Raw genomic sequence first — 17,774 nt, forward strand, 5'->3', positions numbered from 1 at the left:
GCTTAGAGAAGAGAATCACAGAGAGAGGGTAGAGAAACGAGGGTCAGAGATGGAGGGAAGAAGAGGCTCAAGGGAAAACACAGGTTTTTTTTTTCTTTCTTCTTTTTTTCTTTTTTTTTTTTTTACACCCCCCTGTTTTAGTGCCTGGTTGCCAAGCTGCTACAATGTTAAGCCGGCCTTTCTTTCAGTCTATAGGGAACAGTGTGGGATCGTCACACCGAGCAGGAGAGTAGAATGATTTTGAAAGAGAGGGTGCTGGAAAGAGAAGAGGTGAAGGGAAAGGACAACAGTGCAGAGCAGAGGACAGGGGAGATGAAAGGATTAAACGGCGAACAAAGGCGATGACTGTATTTCCAACGAGAACATATTGGTGATGAAAGTGCATGATGACGACAACAGCGATGGTGGCAATTACGACAACCGTAATTGATATCATTCAACCGCTGCCAGCTCATTACTCTGAACTGTGAACTTCAGTGTAATTAATTGGTTGAAAATCTGGCATTCTACTTCGCTGTACAGTTTTAGGTCACAGCCCTTTGCACTGAAACTTAAGAATGTTTTTTTATTAAATAGCCAACCCATAATAGACGTTGACTAAAGCAGGACAAATCAGGGATCTCCAGAGCCAGTAATGATTTTTTTTATTTAAATGTGTAGAATCTAAATATTTTTATGCATAAAGACGGTCTAAATTAGTCCCAATTGTTTTTTGTATTATTTTTATTTCTCTGTTAGAAGTAGCAGCAGACTTTTTTTTACCAACATACATTTTAACTTGTCATAAAAGGAAAAACGCAGTTCTTACTAATAGCAATAACGGTGCCTACATTCATTCCCAAGTGTCCTTAGAAACCGCGACAGTTTAACCTTTTCACCACATTAATCACGATTTCAGACTTTTGGCATTCTTCAAAACCAACACAGAAGTGATAAAACCGCAGTTCCTAGAACGGCCACTTGAGGCTTGCTCCAAAGGTGAGTAGATCCCCATAGACTCCTAGAAATTACCAAATCTAGAAAACAAATATACAACCCAGTAAAACATGGTTTTCATCTTTCTACCTAATATAATTTAAATTGTATCAAAGCATACAATTTGCATAATTAGGACTGTGGCCTCTATGACAGGCAAGTGATTCCTGGCACCCACGTGTCAATTAGTTGACTGCTTGCCAATAAATTGAACCTCTCTACCAGGCTTGAGGTGTTGGGGCTAATTGTTGCCTTTTTAATGGCATTATTTGACAAATATAGGATTATATACTCATTAACAGCCCGTATAAGAGGTCTTTTCTCCAGTATTTCTACATGAAATTCTACCATTCTGTCTGTAATAGCAGGCAGTTTGGCGCGAGAGAGTGTGTAAGCCTGTTTGTCATTTTGAGACTGTAGGAACTACAACTGCTATAAGATAACAATAACTTTGGAACCCATTCAGTTGATTCAGTCATTAACTAATTAGAAGGTTATGGAAATAAATAATTTCCTCTTAATGATGTGAGGTGTGTATCTTTGAGTGTGTGCATACATCATGAGTGATTCCTTCACAAGTGGATGAGTCATATTAGATGTTGTTTACACAGCATCTTTACCCTGTACTCCGAAGCAGTCAGCTGGAAGAACTGGAGCCATGTCGACACAAGCTAAAATTGCTTCCTAAGAGGTGTGTGGTGTGTGTGTATGCGTGTAGGTGTGTATGTGAGTGTGTGGAGAGTGAGAGTTGTGCCTGTGATAGATGAGACACAGCTGATAAGGTGACCTGGGGTTGGAGCAGTCAAAGAGTGCACAGATACAGAGTAGCTCGGTCTTTCCTATCTATTCCTGTGTGTGTATTTTGTGTCTGTGGGTGCATTTCTTGCTGTGCTGTTGTACACAGGATTGTCTGTTCAGAGGCAGATGCCTCACTGGGCGTTAAGCCCAAGCGTTGTGTGTGTGTGTGAATGTATGTGTGTGTGTCTGAAAGAGGGTAATGGCTGACTCTACACGCCCTCTGACCCTGCTGGGCAGCACAAGTCCTCCTCTGTTTCTCCTCGCACTGATTAGAGGGTCAGAGAAGCATCTAACACAGACACACACATGCAGACACATACACACACACAGTGTGCCTCTTTTGGCACTGCCGTCAGCACAATAGAGAAGGAGAAAGAGGACATTCACTAACATTGAGAGGTGGGGTCAAACTGAGAAGAAGAGAGAGAGAGCGGAGAGATGTGATGCGAGGCACATAAAGAGAACAGCGGCACAACATGAATTTGCACAGATAAGACGGGGAAAAGCGGATAGCACAGGATATAGGCTTGGAGGAGACAGATATGCTCAAACAAAAGATAAAAGAGAGGTGGGTGAGAGTAATATTCCTGTTATTGGAGGCAAAAAGAGCAAAAGGATAAAAAGCAAGAATGGGTGGAGTAAAAGAAAAATGAGGGCTGTGGCCTTTTTTCCTTGCTTTGTTCTGTCTGCGCTTTCCTTGCCGTCTTTTAAAAAATGAATCATTCACCAGCCCCCTTTTTTATGTTAAAAAAAATGAAACACATGACTTTACCGCCCCTATCTCTGTGGTAACCTCTCTATCTTCTTTTTATCTGAAAATGAAAAGGAGAGGGACCTGCATGCGGATACCACTTTTGGTTTTTGGGTTTTTTTTCAAGAAACATTATGGCTGTGTGGAAGGTGTGTGTGTGCGTGCGTGTGTGTGTGTGTGTGTGCGTGTGTGTGTGAGAGAGAGAGAGAGAGACAGAGAAAAAGAAGGAGATTCATAGAGGGCTGTTTTTTTCTTTGCAAGCTCCTTTGACTACGATGACCTGGATGACTGAGAACCTTCACAGACATTTAGCCCCTAATGCAGCATTCCTGGCATTTGACTCAAGGTTTAGGTGTCTTTAGGCCACTTAGCATACGTGTATCTATATTTGCATTAGTGTGTGCACACTGAAGTGCCTATGTAGATGTGAGTGCTTGTATGTGACACTGACCCACGTAAAGAGAAGGTGTGGGGGGGCATACGTAATGAATGCTGTGCTTGCCACGCACAAGATCGTGCAGCATCGAGAGGAATTCCCAGCGTAACAATCCTGCCTGCATGTGTACACAAAAGGGAGTGTGCAAAATCTATAACTGATTCTACAGAACATAGAAATGAGTCAAATTCAGTCCCATACCCACCATCTCTTTCACCAGTAATAACCACTGGTAATTATTTTGTTTCGCCGTAAAAATTTGTGCTCTTTGCCTTGTATGTACGTCTCTCTTTTTTTCCCTCTCTCCATATTGTTTCCCCATTGCATTGGTCTTTCATCCACCATTTACTCCTACACTCATCCGTAGTGCATACACATCACCTTCTCTTCTTTCCTGTATAATTGTGCCTTCCGCTCTTCAAACAGGCTGCAGTATCAATCTGCCTCCCGCTTGCCTTTGGAGAGGAAATGTCATTTGTTTCCCAAACTGTTCCAGAGAAGAGCAGCCAGAGTCTTCAACCTGTTAGACACTCATAGCACGTGCACACACACACACATGCAAAACAAACACAAATGCATCAAGCCAGTTTTCCTTTAACATTGTGCATCATCCTGCCTGTGAGACTCTGTATGCTTTTCAAGTAGACAATGAGAAAGAGTTAAAAAAAAAAAAAAAAGCAGAACCTCAGACCAATAAATACAGATGAAGCCATGCAGCTAATAAATCTTTTCTGAATCTTGTTTTTTCTAGCTTGTTTCTTGTTGTTTTTCCTCCTTTTATCAGTCAGTCCATTCATCTGTCAGTACATACATGTAATCCCACTTATCTCAAGTCGGGTCACTTTGAAAGAAAGTAAGCAGGGTATAAGCACGCATCCCTTCTTCTTGTTCTGCAGCATTTTGCAGTTGCTGTTAGGGTGTTCGCAGGTTAGGCGGAACATATAATATTACATAGAGACAGGTAACTACAACATGGAGATGCTTGTCCGTTGGTTTCCCAAGTACCTTTCATCCTGATCAATCCTCTCCAGGAGTTTTAGTCTGTGAGTCTACCACTTCACTTCCACACCAGTTCTCTTTCCTAACCCACCAGAGAGGTGACATTCCACGTCCCTAGAAAAAAAAAAACTGATCCCTAGAGTCAGGACCTTCGTATTGGTCTTTGCCTTTGGCTAGTGCATCTGACCCTAAAGACTGTTTCTCCAAGTGGGTGACCACAGGGCAGTGGCTTCATTGTTTTCCTATTTAACACAAAGGTTGTGGCCATGATGCCAGCTGTCTGTTGTTGCTCTGTTCACAGGAGGAGCAGGTCTGAAGTTCAAAGGTCAAACTATTGTGCATTCTTGTGAGGGTGTCTCTATAAAGCTATATTGCCATTTCAAATATATATGGGAACATGAATTTAGGTTGTTTGTCAGAAATGTCGCAATCAGTTAACCTTTTCTCCTCAGAGCTAATGAAATTTTGCTATTGGGTATAAATATACCTATGAATTTCTTTTTTGTTGGGATTATACTAAAGGAATGTTTGTATCTGACTTTGCATTATATTTAATTCTACTAGAAGTGGATATGAAAACATGTTTACGTATCCTTCGAAGGAACAGGGTGCAAGGCATCATTTATATCTTGGGGCAGGAGGAGACTAGAGCCTAGAACTGTCAGAATACCTGTCTGCTGACAGCAAGGGGATATATTGTACTCCTTGCCTAGAAGGAGAGGAAAAGCTCTGTTAGCTGTTAGATGGAAGAGGGAGAATAGTTCTGCTTCCTAATTGTCTTTTCTGCCTTCTGCAAACAAAAATGAGAAAAAAAGAATGAGAAAGGTGATGGGAGAAGACTGGGATTTGGTGGCTAAGTAGGAGTGATGATGAGGAAGAGACCGGGTAGGGAGGGGTGGGGTGGGCTCTCTATTATAATGGCTGGGTCACAGGGATCCCTGCCATTCACTATTGAATTGGGCCCCAATTAAATGACTTTGTAGAGCAAGCAAGCTGGAACAATGTGTTTGTGTAGCTGTGTGTGTGTGTGTGTGTGTCTTTGTGTGTGTGTCTGTGTGCTGTTGCATTTTGGAATGTGGGTCCTGACAAGTGTGTGTGTTTGCTTGTGTGTGTGTTCTTTGTGTGCGCACATGCACTCACTTTTTGCAGCATTAGGGGCGACAAAGTACTTGAAGTGTCGCCATGGTACTGTAATTAGCGAGCAAGGGTTAAAGGTCGGCCACAATTCTGCTGGCCCGGGACAGGACCTCTCTCAAGAGCAAAAGGATTGGGGGGGGGGGGGCATGGAGAAAGGACAAGGGGCTGTTTTACGGAGCAAAGACTAAGAACACCACTAAAGGAGACTCCTGACTGAAACAGCACAGAATAGAAAGCCATTAAGCAGTATTAGTTTTGTAACCGTTACCCTGCCTCCTCTGCCCCTGCTAGCATATGTCGACATGTTTAATACTGAATAGTGTGTGTGTGTGTGTGTGTGTGTGTGTGTGTGTGTGTGTGTGTGTGTGTGTGTGTACACGTTTGTGCAGGAAATGCAAACTGGGTGGTTTAAGTGTAGGCTAAGAATCTAAAAGTGTATTTCATTTCTTTGACTAATCTTGACGTAACTTTAATCTATATTTAAAAAAAACAAAACAAAAACAAAGGAACTTGATTGGAGAAGGGTAGAAAAAAGCCAAATACAAGCATTGCTGGAGTGAATACATGCAGGCAGAATGACATGAGAAGAATTAGAAAGAAGTTAAGAGAAGCACAAGGAGGAGATCACTGGGTCGTGTCTGTTAAAAACTGCTAATGTAAAAACTATCTGACTGCTTTCTTACTGGACTTTCTGCAGCTTTAACAGCCTGATTGTTGGAGTATATCACGATTAATCTGTAAGAGCATTCTTCTTTGTCACCATGTTTTACAGGCAAACGTGTTCTCATGGTAGCACCACCACCACCCCTGGACCGGGCGAATCACAGTACAAAAAAATGTTTCTGGCAGAAACCCAGTAGGTTCTCCACCCTGCTGCATTGTAACAGTGTGGAAGCAGCATATAAATTAATAAAGTAACAAAACAAGTTCCCTACATCTCATAAAACCTCCTGTAGATGTCTTGTCAGATCTTTCATTGCTCAGGAATGATATTATGACACTTTATGTTCTGCTCTCATGCAGGAATAACACTCTCTTTATCAAAGTATAATGTCTCAAGAGGGAGAGGAAGACAATTGTTCTTGTCAGTTTGTCAGCTGGAGTAGAATAAAAAAGTAGGGCTGTTTATAATTAGAGACTTCTTTCACAGTCAGTAGAATTTTTATTACAATTTCTATCCGGCCTCGCATGAATCTAATGCCTTCTTAGACACACCTATATTATATGCAATGACATGTTTTGTGCTTCAAAGTGCACCTTGAGTGTTGGCAAAGCACAAATACTGCGGTGATCAGAAATTCTTGCTTTCTTAACGGGTGTTGGTTGTTTCAGAGGTGCAGTATGTTTCTGTGTTTGAATATAATTGCCTATAAAAGGGCTTTGTGGAATGGAGGAAAAATATTAAGCGCTCATTGAGATGGCGTAAAGTGTGGGTGTCTAATACAGAGATAGTGAAGACATCAGTCCTCTCTTTTAGTTGGCATATGGCGATCAGCACACATGCTGCAAAATCTGCCAGTGACATGTGTGAGAGGCTATGCACATCTCTGTATGTGCGAGATTTGTGCCACCAGACAGAGAGCTGATTTTGAATTATCTACTTTGTGCCAGTTTTGTCAAGGAAGAAATAAAGTTTTGGATCAGAAATTTCTGAAAAGAAACACATTTATATAGTTGCCACACTTAAAAATATATATATTTAAAGAGCAATTCAAGATAATTGGTTTGATTCTAGTTTTCATCTATTCTGTTTTTTTTTTTAACTATTTTGAAGAGTCTTATGAAATGATAATAAAGAGTAGAAAGAAAAGGTGGTAGATACACAGGAAACGACTTGGGGTGGAGTCAAATCCAAGCCTCTGAACTAGCCTTATGTCAATTAGTCAACCTGGTGAGCTAATCCATCACCCCAGATAAGTGTATTTAACCTTGCTACTTACTCTAAATAATATTTTAAATGTAATCTACAATGTCAAATAATTAAGTTTTATTCATGTATCTTTTTTCCCATCTCTGTCATGGCAGTGAATTTTGAAGCAATGAGAGGACATAAATGTACCACCACTTTGTGTTCAAAAAAGGAAAAATATTCATGTTCAGTTCGTAAACTGTACATTTTATTCTCCCTCAGACTATTTGACCTTGATTAACTTTAACTTTAAGCGGGATATTCACAGCCTATCTAGCTGCAGCCTATCGCAAACCTTTTTAAACTGCACCTTTCAAATGATGGCTGGAAGTCGACCTCTTGCGCCTCTACACTGCAGTTTTGGTTTGAATGAATCACCAGGCCTGATTTAAGCATCTCATACGGAATAAATATGCTGTAAAGTTACTTTGAGCATGTAATTTCACATTTTAAATAAGTCAAATACAATAAATCATTGACAAAATAGAATATCAAAAAAATACAACAAATTATTTTTGTTTAAAAATGATTGAAATGAAATGCTCAGCTGGTGAAACGTTACATATAACAATAATAATATCTATTAAACAGATAATAAACTCTAACATGTCGTATTATATGTTGACTGTACGGATGACTACTTTATTTATATATATATATAGAGAGAGAGGCTTTATCATGGCTTGTGTGTGTTTCTGTCTGAGTCATTTAGTTGTCTGTTGGTATCAGTTGTAAGATACTGAGCTGGTTTTGGCAAGTAATCAATTCTTCAAGATTGTTTGCGGGTTAAAAGGGAAGTTTTGAAAGGTCCTCACAAGTACATTAAGGCAAGCATATGTGTCGGCCTGTTATCTTCATGTGTGTACTGCGCTCTACATTGAGGGAGTGCGCCTGTTAACTGTGTGCCAACTGGCACAGAGCCCTTGGCAGTGGGCTGGCATTCGCGTGCCCGCTCTGCTCCTACCACCTGTCTGGTCCCTGGAAGAGTCAGCGGGCTCCTGCAGGGAGGGCCTTCTTTGTGGGCGGGGGGTGTGGCGTGTGCAAGTGTGTCTTCTGCTCTGTGTGTGTGTATGAGATGTGGGGTTTGAGGGCCCTGGCAGCTTGAGAGGAGGTGAGGCCAGGAGGAGCAGGAAGCAAGTTGGTCCTTTGGACCTCTAGCTCTCTCTACCACAGGAAGGGCTTGTGCTGCAAAGATAGTCAGACTGGGGCAGACACGGCCTGTAGTCTGGGTGAGACTACCTCCAAGAGCCTGTGGAAATCTGTCTGTCCTTCCCTCGGTCCATCTGTCTGTCTGCCTGTCCATCTGCATCCTGAATTAGTGTCTCTGTCCTTTTGACTGTGTGTTTTCCTCTATGAGCCCAGAAGATGCCAGGAGGACAGCGGGAGGGAGACAAACTGCTCTCCTCTGTTCTATTCAGCAAATCTGTTATTGAAATATGTGGCACATTAGTTAGCTAACCCAGTGTCTCCTAAATCATCTCGCTGTGTTTGTAAAAGTATTACTCATGAGATCAGGAGGAGACATAAAGATAACAGAGAAAGGAACAGTTAAAGGCAAGAAGCAGTGTGCTTCATGGCTGCTGCGTGTGGGAGCAGTGGGTTTTTAGAAAACCCTTGTACTACCTTTCAGCGAGGGATTGTGTGAACATACACTTGCTAAATAATTTAGCCACTGCAAAGAGTGGTTCTGATTAAATAATGAAGGAGCTTGGCACTGTTGATCAAGATCATGTGTGTGAGTGAGGGCGTGTGTCAGTTTGCATTTGGGCACGGGAGGGGAGGGAGGGGAGACTGAGGGTTTACCCGCGCACATGCTTTCTCACTCTTAGATGACACCTCAGCCCATTATAACCACAATCAGGTCTGAGCTCACACATCCTCGTGACAAGAAAAGTGTTAAAAATCATCTCAGATGTAGCAGTGTGGTAAGCGCTTTGAGACAACTGCTGCTGTGAACTGGCGCTATATAAATAAAAATGGAATCAAACTGAATTCGAACTGAATTCATCACGTGTCCACACACGCTGACCGGAAGCTTTGAGGTGTGAAGCATGAACTCTTTCTCTTTAAACGTCAGTTTTTTTCTTGTTTCAATGGAAAAAGAGGATTCAACAAAAAAGGCCTTTTCACAGTCTCTATGTCACCCTCTGGCCTTACACTTCTCTTTCATTTCAATTTCTCAGCCTTGATGATTTTGTTGTATAATTCTGGAGAGCCCCAAAACACAAATATTAAAAAAATGCATAAAAAAAATCAAGTTTGGTAATGCAGTTGTGACCTCTGCCTTCACTGCTGTTCTCAGTCCCATTTGCAGTGTCAGACTTTGCTTGGGCTGCTCATGGTTCAGGTGCAGGGCAGGGTTTCCATGCCAGGAAGCCAAAGGGTCAGATACTAATAAAGCATGTTGTTGTCTCAGGGTTGTAGATAGTAATGAATGGGCTTTAGACCACATGTCTAATGGTTTTAGAGCCTTTAACTTAACCTTTGAACTCTTTTGACCTGAGAGGTCGAGGCAGCAGGCTACAGACAGTCACCAGAGCAAGACCCCCTGACCCTTAGATCAGTTTGGGGCAGAGGTCAGAGGAAATGCTTATTGGATGGTGCTGTGTGGTCAGACTGGAGCGCTGGTGTTTTCGAGGCCTGTAACATTGCTCTTAGTTTTGAATTAGGATGTTATCCAGATCCAGTCACTACACTGAACCCACTGGACACAGAATTTCTTGTGATTTGATTTCTTAACAGTTTACTTGGATTTTCTTGTGTGTCACAGCTGTATATACTTGTACAATTTCCAGTCTCAATCCTCATCCTGCAGATTGTGTTAGGATTTTCTTATCTACGACCTCAGTGAATTATGTTTTTCCTTTTTTACATCATCTAAAATCGGCACACAAAAGTTGGACACAATTTAAAACACAAAGTACCATGACAGCAACACAAATACATCCTTGACTGATTACAAATCACTGCTCGTAATCGCGCTTTGTGCACGTGTACATGTGCGACTGTGTTGTGCTTTATGTGTGAGTGTTATATGCCTCAGCAAGGAGGCTTGGGAGAGTATGCAGTGAAGCCGTTTTTCTTATAATGCAGGCTGTCCTTCATGTCTTATCTGAGGCCACTAATGTCTGGGGCCAGTGGAGGCTGGAGTTTGCAATTCATGGCCTAGACCTTGGCTTTGTAAGAGCAAACATCAATAATCTTCCCATGCCCAGCTCCGCCTGCAGCACCACCAGCATCCATATGGCTCCTGTATGTGGAGAGAGTGAGGGGGGTGTAGCAAGACAAACAAAGATTCAAGTAAACTAAGGGAGAGTCACTCAGTAAGAGGGACAGAGAATAATGTATGACACACTTACATCATGACCCGCTTTGATTCATCAGGTTTACATTAGCAGACACAACCTGGATGTTGGTTTTTGACACAGCAAGTAGATAAAAAGCCAAATATTGGCAAAAGAAAACACAAATCTGTTGCGTCTATCATCTTAATAAGTTATCTCATGATCCATTTTAGCTTAGTGTTTTCCTGAAAATGTTTGGCTTATCACTATCATGAATCACATCTGTGGTAATTTGAAGATGTGTGACAAGGTTTGCACCAAAATAAAAATTTCTGAAAGAAAAAGAAAACACCAAAAATGTTACAAAAGCTTTCCTGAGCATATTTAATTTTTATTTATTTTCTTTTCTTGGTGGTAATGAATTTGTCTGAAGCCCTACCAGGAAACTCTTAACAGCACAGAGAATTTTCCCTGAATTATCGACCAAGTAAGTGTGGTCAGTCCCTGCTACAAACACATTCTTTGTGAAGACTCTATTGATCGATGCAATGATTTAAAAAATAAAAAAAATATCATATTCTGAATCCAGTACAGGATGCATATTGCTCAGTGGTCTCACAGCTAATATAGCTTGTGCTCTTTATGTGGATATATTGTGTTTGCGTACAAAAAAAGCACACACACACACTCAAAAGAAAGCGTGCCGCAGTATCCAGTCTCAACTGGTGCAGGGCTATTCTGCAAACAGAATTTGTCATGGCGAGTTCCTCGTTATTATCTGCGTCTCTGTTCAACCGAGTTCGCATCCAGAAGCATAACGAAAACACAGCAGCTTGTAGTTTGTGCATGTGTGTCCAAACTGACCATGAATGAGCCGAACAGAAACAGAAAACGGGAAGAATTTTAGCATGACGACTTGCAGACGCAGCGAGTGACTCAGTCCAGCTCGAGTTTTAAAGGTACAAATGAAACGAGGCACGAAGGCTGAGTTAGGAAGCAGAAAATAAATAAAGTGGGGATGGAGACTTGGGATCTGTAGCTAATGATTGTTTATAAAGAATTTTCTTGGTCTCTCACTTTGGTTTCTCTGTCTGTAATCTAGCACTGAGTGGATATGATGTTGCATTTTCCTTTTTTTGTTGTTGCATACACTTTTGAGAACTTTCTTGGAGAACACGTGATGAAAAAAAGTGAGGTGATTAAAAACGAGAAATTGTTGAAGATAAAAACATTAAATACATGGCATTAGTAGTTTTTAATAAGGACACATTTGATTAACGCAGAGATTGTGGAGTTGAAGTTGAATGAAGTTCTGATCCTGCATACACACTAGTTTATTTATACCTCACTGGCAGTGTTGAGGAGTAACGGAATACATGTACCGCCGTTACGTATTTAAAATACAAAATATGAGTAACTGTATTCCGTTACAGTTACCATTTTAAAAAGGTGGTATTTAGAATACAGTTACTTTGTTGAAATAAATGGATTACACGGCGGTACTTCCCTGTTTCATATTGTTGCGGGTCAGGACTGTTTGGGTTTTGTTTGACAGCTGTTCTGTTGTTCCAGGCGGCAGCGTTACGGTTGCCATGGTTACAGGATGACGCGCTCTCTGCGACTGTGTTTCCTGGGTGAGAGAGCGCCTTTTTGTTTTTGTTGTTGTCGTGCTAAGCTAATAGGCAGAATGCTACAGGCATAGCCCCAATCATTGCATAGCCCTAAAGAATGTAGCCTCATGGGCAGTGTAGTCCGTGCTGCAGGGAGAATGGACTGCGTTATGTGTCTGTGAGCGCGAGGAGGGAGAAAAGGAGCTGTCATCGAGCAGAAACGGGAGCTGGAAGCATGTAAACATAATAATAACCACTGCAGCCAAGAAGAGTGCCTGATGAGCCCAGTTGTAAGTAAGCTATTAAGACTCGACTGTACGCTGTGTTCGTGTTTTCCTCCGAAACAATAAGCTCCGTTGGAGCAGCCTTTCAACGCCTCTCTCTGTCTCTGGCTAGCAAAGTTGACCCAGACAACAAAGTAAAGCTAGTTTTCGGCTACGAACCCGAGGTATTAGCCAGAGGTCCCTTTACTACGGTTCGGAGCCGCGGACCTTCAGTAATAGTAATAAATCACAGCAATAGTACATTCGTGTAGTTGTAAAAAGCATGATAATATATTAAGTAATCCAAAGTATTCAGAATACGTTACTCTCATTGAGTAACGTAACGGAATACGTTACAAAGTACATTTTGGGGCATGTATTCTGTAATCTGTAGTGGAATACATTTTAAAAGTAACCTTCCCAACACTGCTCACTGGGAAGCTTCTTTTTATCTTACATCTAAAATCTTGGTCTCCTAAATACATGTTAAAAAAATGTTGCAATTAAAACACAATCTTCGCTTTACTAAACCAGAGTACACTTTTAGTTTAAAGTGTTATTGTGACTGTTTTAGCGTTCCTTATACGAGTCAAGGACAATTTAAAAAGAAACAAAAAAAACTAATGGATTTTTGACCACTAAGGGGCAGAAAAAGTCCAAAACAGTCTCATAAAAACAGTGTTTTCTAAAGTGCTTATAGCTCAAATTTAAGCAAAGAAATGTCATATTTGACATCCACTGGGAACACTTGAAATTCCACAGGAGCTTTCTTTCTTGAAACCTGACAACAGCCCTAGTTTGGTCTCTACCAACACTTATTCTTAAAAAAGAAAAAAGGAAAAAAAAAAAGGAAAAAGCTGTTTTTTTAAGCAGTTATTTAATATCACTGATTATTTGTTTATTATTATTTATGTGATTCATTTATTGCATTGCATTTAATGTATTTTTGTAACAGGAGAATTAAAATCCCAAAAAAACCTCCCCCAAAGTTCATTAAAAAGTGCCTTGGGTATAATAGACTGAGAAATCGTCCTTGCTCTTGAAATGCCCTCATACTGAATGACCCACGCATTTTGTAAAAATACGTTGAGTATCGTGTTTCTCGGGTAGCAGAGAATGGCCTTTCTACTCTAATAATAAGGTGACATTTCTCTCAGCACAGCCTCAGAATAAAAGCTGTGCTTTTTGCTCTCCTGCATCTACAGTACATCTGTTTTCCTCCTGGGCTCTCTTTGTCCCTTCCTCTCTCTGCTTCTTTCTGCAATTTGCCATCATCAAATTAAAGCTTGCTCTCATCCACTTTTCAGAGGATGAACCCAGCAATGAAAGACATGTAACTTTGTAACTTGCACTGTGTGAGCCTGTAGGGAGGCAGAAACAGAGCATGTGTGCTTAATGTATAAGCTTTTCCTCAGTGACCATAATGGCTTCCATATAGCTTTAACTTTGTGAGATTTTTTAAAATCTTGTTTCTTATATGTGAGGCTACTAAACTGTCTCTGGTGTTATGTGCAAAATACACAGGAAGAGCAGCTGGGGGGCAAAAACGTAAATAATAAATATAAATAAATGTTGGGGGGCAGGATGTGTTCATTTACACTTTGCAAATCTGACATAGGTCTGCATCATCATGTGTTGTGTTCCTTGACTTGGAACAAGAACCATAAGACAAAGGGGGGAAGCAAAGAGCTGCGTTTTTAATAAATAAGAGAAGCACAGATGACACAAGCTGATACCAGCTGCATTGTAGCCCTTTGATTCACCACGTATGGTCTGTTCACAGATTCGGATCAAGATTTCATTAGATCCCTCTTGCACTGTGTGGCATGCAATAAAGCCATGCAATCATTGTTTTTCCAAAGTCTGAAGGTGCCTTTTACTCAGTCAGCCATTGATTTAGTCACTTCACGTTTGCTTATCTGCATTGTGGGGCTTCTGGGCAGCAGGGCATTTTCTTAGACATACTGAGCCTCATCCAGTGTCTCCCACAACATTTAATTTGAGAAAAGAAAAGCAGTCCCAGGCAGCTCTTGCATTCTAGCATCGACATCAACAACACGGTTTATCACAGAAGTTCATTTATCCTTCTGTTTCTCCCCCACACCCTGTCTCTTCTTACAAGACGTTCTTATTTTCTATATGTAGTTATCCACATGTGCAAGAGACAAAGAGAAGGAGTTGTCTCAGTTGAGCAGTGCTCAACCTTCTGCCCCGTTAATTAGCTCAGTAAATGCTGTTGAGAATACAGCACAGGAAGTGAAGCATGTAAGTCAGTGAGGGATAAAGAGAATGAATGGGAGAAGCATCAAGGTTGGAGAGAAGGAAAAGAAAAAAATCTGAGGACCTGTCTGTGTTCACAGCAGCATGTGTAAAACTCTGACCCGCTCCCTTTTTTATGCTTTTAAGCCATAACCAAGCAGATACCTTCTGATTAGGCAGTTTGCGCCACAGGGCAGTGAGAAGATGAGAAGAGTTAGAAAGGATGGAAATAAAAGAGTCCAGAAAATTAAGAATTGAGAGTTCACTCCAATCTAGTCATCTTTTTTTTTCTCAATACCATCTGTATGTCTTCGTGATATTCTCTGTTCAGCCTGTAATTTTGCCACCTACTTATTAGACAAATAATTAAAAAAGAAAGAAAGAAAGTAATGCACGAGAGGCAGACACTAAGTCCACATGGTGATAACAGATTCTTAGTGTTCTGCAGACTAGACTTAAGTACCAGGAACTGGCTGGTGTAATATTTAACACCGTGGAAATGAATATCATTTTCATATTAAGATACAAAGTCTAGAAATCACTGGGGATGTTTTTTTTTCCAACACTGTTTGAGGTTTTGCATTTAACAATCTGTGTTACAGTTACGTGACACAATTGTGTGAGCTTTTCTGTAGCAAGTGAACACATCTCATTTATGTCATAGTCATTACTTAGAATGCAATTATATATTATGAACTTTGTGTGGCAATAATCACCAAAAATGGTAGCATTACTTTGCGTATGCCAGCATACCCGGATTGACAAACGGCATGTTGTGTGGGCAAGTGTAACTTTGTTTTAGTGCAGTTTTTTTTTGCACAGGAAACGCATTTCTCCTACTCTTTCCCTCTCTTACCTCAGCTCCACTGAGCTGCTTGCAGTCAGCCCTTTCTCCACTACCTGCTATTATGTGTAGCAGAGGTGTCTCTAATGGCCCGTGGCACTCCTTTCCTCCACCTCTCCCCTTTCATTTTCTCATAACAAGCCCCCTGCCCTCTCTCACTGGAGCTCAGACAAGATTATCCCTTCGTTATTCCACCTTCCACTCCAACCCACACTTCCTGGCTCAGGCGTGACCCCACGGCAGCAGGAAATGGGCATGTGCAACAGTCATTTCTCTCTCTTGCCCTATGCCTCCCTCGCACAATATGTATCTCGCCCCTCCCTCAAGTGCACACACTTGGAACAGGTCACAGATCATTTCAAGCACCTTGAACGCAGTGAGGCAATTACTCTCCCTTCTGGTCACCTCCAGCCCGCCTGACACTGCTCCCTGCTCGACTTTGAGTGGGCCCTCCTCTATTATCTCCATTCCCCACTCAGTGGGAGTCACCACTCTGCTAGTAGTGTCAGCCCATGACTCACGGCTCTACTACTGCCGGTGTTCAACGGCCCACCTATCAGCCTGGAAATCATCTTTCTGTTGCTGGTCTGCAGCGGTACTATCAGCACATCAAGGTGCCACAGAGTTATCTGTCGCAGAACAGGAGACAGGAAGATGGAGGCCGAGACCAGGCAATGTATTGCCTAAGTGTATGTTCATCTCAGACTGGCTCATTGAATGAGTGGAGCCATCCATCATCCATCTCCACGCTCTGTTTGTTTCCCCTTCATCACAGCCCCCATGTGCGCCGCTCCTCATCATAATCCTTACACAGACAGCAACTCGTGTGTGTGTGTTTGTGAGAGTGTGTATGTGTGTGATTTACAGCGGGTATGGTCTTAAGCAAGAGCAAGTAATAAATTCAGTGACATCATGGCAAGAGGGGAAATCTAAGTGTTGCAGTGCTTACTCATAGACTTCACATCCCACTATTCGGTGCGGTAGTTATTATCCCACTCAGCACAGACACGCGCGCACGTACACAGACACTATTGTGTAGGTTTAATTGAGGGTGTGATCGTAAGTGTGCTGTAAATCCTGCTGCACTGGTCACTGTTAAAAGTGCCTCTCTCCCTTCGACATTTTGAGCAGGTTTGTTTACTGACAGGGACAGGAAACCAATCATGCGCACATACGCGAGTACACCTTATGTTCAATCTATGCAAACAAATAGCATCTAAATCACACAGCTTCCGCTCATTATCGGAAGATTGGTAGGATGGTACAGACAGCTGGGAGAGACACATTCACAGATCAGATCTGTTAATAGGGATTGCAGTCAGTGAGATTGATGACGCTAATTTTGCAATAACTGTCCCGAAACAGAAGAGCCTCTGTCTGTTTGATCAAATTCCTCCTTTAAAAAGAAATAAATAATAAATTTGGAAAACTCTGATCATCAGCTGTATCTAATAGGAGAGGTTTCTGCAAGGAGACACAGGCCTTTCCATTCCAACTGTCAAGCAAGATTTATGCACGCTTTGGAGAGACTGCCAAAAAAAGTGAAATGGAGGTATCTCCATCTTGTGGGTTGAAGTGTTAATCAGTTCCTGGAAGAGATAGAATATGGTAGGCACCGATTAATATTGGATAGGCTGTTATTTTATGAATGCCAGGTGATGAGAACACATGTTAATCTAAAGGGTATGAAAGTATGTTTTAAAAAGGTTCAAGATCTTTTTCTATATTTATGAAAATAATTGTAACATTGTTTTTTAAAAGAATCATGATAATCATTAGCTTAGAGTAAAATAAGTATTTCTTACAGCCTTAATCTTATTTGTTGTGTCTAGTATTGGAGTGATTTTTTTACAAGAAGTGTTATACAGGGTGTGGCGCCTCTGCAGGGTAGTTGAAAGAATAGCCAGCATTTCTGTTCAGTATGTTCTTGTTTGCCAGCATTTATTATTAATGTGATAACAAATGTATTTTCTTGAGTTATTTTGTGTGAACTCTGACAGTGGAAAATTCAGAGAAAGCCCCCCACCCACCCCGCTTCCTCAACATTGCAAAATGCCCGTTCCCACAGTGACCAACCTCAGCAGCACCATGGTTACAGCCCACCACCCTTAACCCCCTTCTCTTGATCCCTTCCTCCGCCTCTCCTCCAGACTTCAAGCAAAAAAACATTGATGTTGACCTCAGTCGTAAATGATCGTGACGCTTTAACAAGCAGCACGTCCAACACGGCACTCACACTTTAGTGGGTAATGTAAAAAGTACATGTCACATGAGGTCAGTTTAGGCCCTAAAAAACACACTGAGTTTGATTTGGACTTTTTTTTTCATTGAGTGTCTTGGAGAGGTTTACCAAGGTTTATCTCCTTTTTCTGTCATACATAAATGATCCATGCAGAGCATTTCTCCACAGTGAGTGTGGAGATTTATACGGCTGTTGGACAGATTAATCTGTGGGGAAAAAAGACGGAGAGGGAAGAGAAAGGAGGGATTCTTGGACGGCCTTTTTCTC

At 41.4% G+C, this 17,774-nt stretch overlaps 1 protein-coding gene across 2 annotated transcripts in view; it reads left to right on the top strand.

Moving 5' to 3' along the window:
* gse1b (Gse1 coiled-coil protein b) overlaps nucleotides 1-17,774 on the top strand; it is a 164,944-nt gene that overhangs the window by 70,431 nt on the left and 76,739 nt on the right. Inside the window, exon 1 of one of the 2 annotated variants that reach the window (XM_084932428.1) lies at nucleotides 11,939-12,189. The exons of the other annotated variant lie outside the window; for it this stretch is intronic. The gene's annotated coding sequence lies outside the window, so the exon portion shown is untranslated. Of the gene's footprint in view, nucleotides 1-11,938; nucleotides 12,190-17,774 lie in introns of those variants that run through there. 2 annotated transcript variants of the gene reach the window in all.

This window comes from Perissodus microlepis, chromosome 1, assembly GCF_051167445.1.
Source record: "Perissodus microlepis isolate ML-2025 ecotype Zambia chromosome 1, ASM5116744v1, whole genome shotgun sequence".
In the NCBI taxonomy this organism is placed as follows: domain Eukaryota; kingdom Metazoa; phylum Chordata; class Actinopteri; order Cichliformes; family Cichlidae; genus Perissodus; species Perissodus microlepis.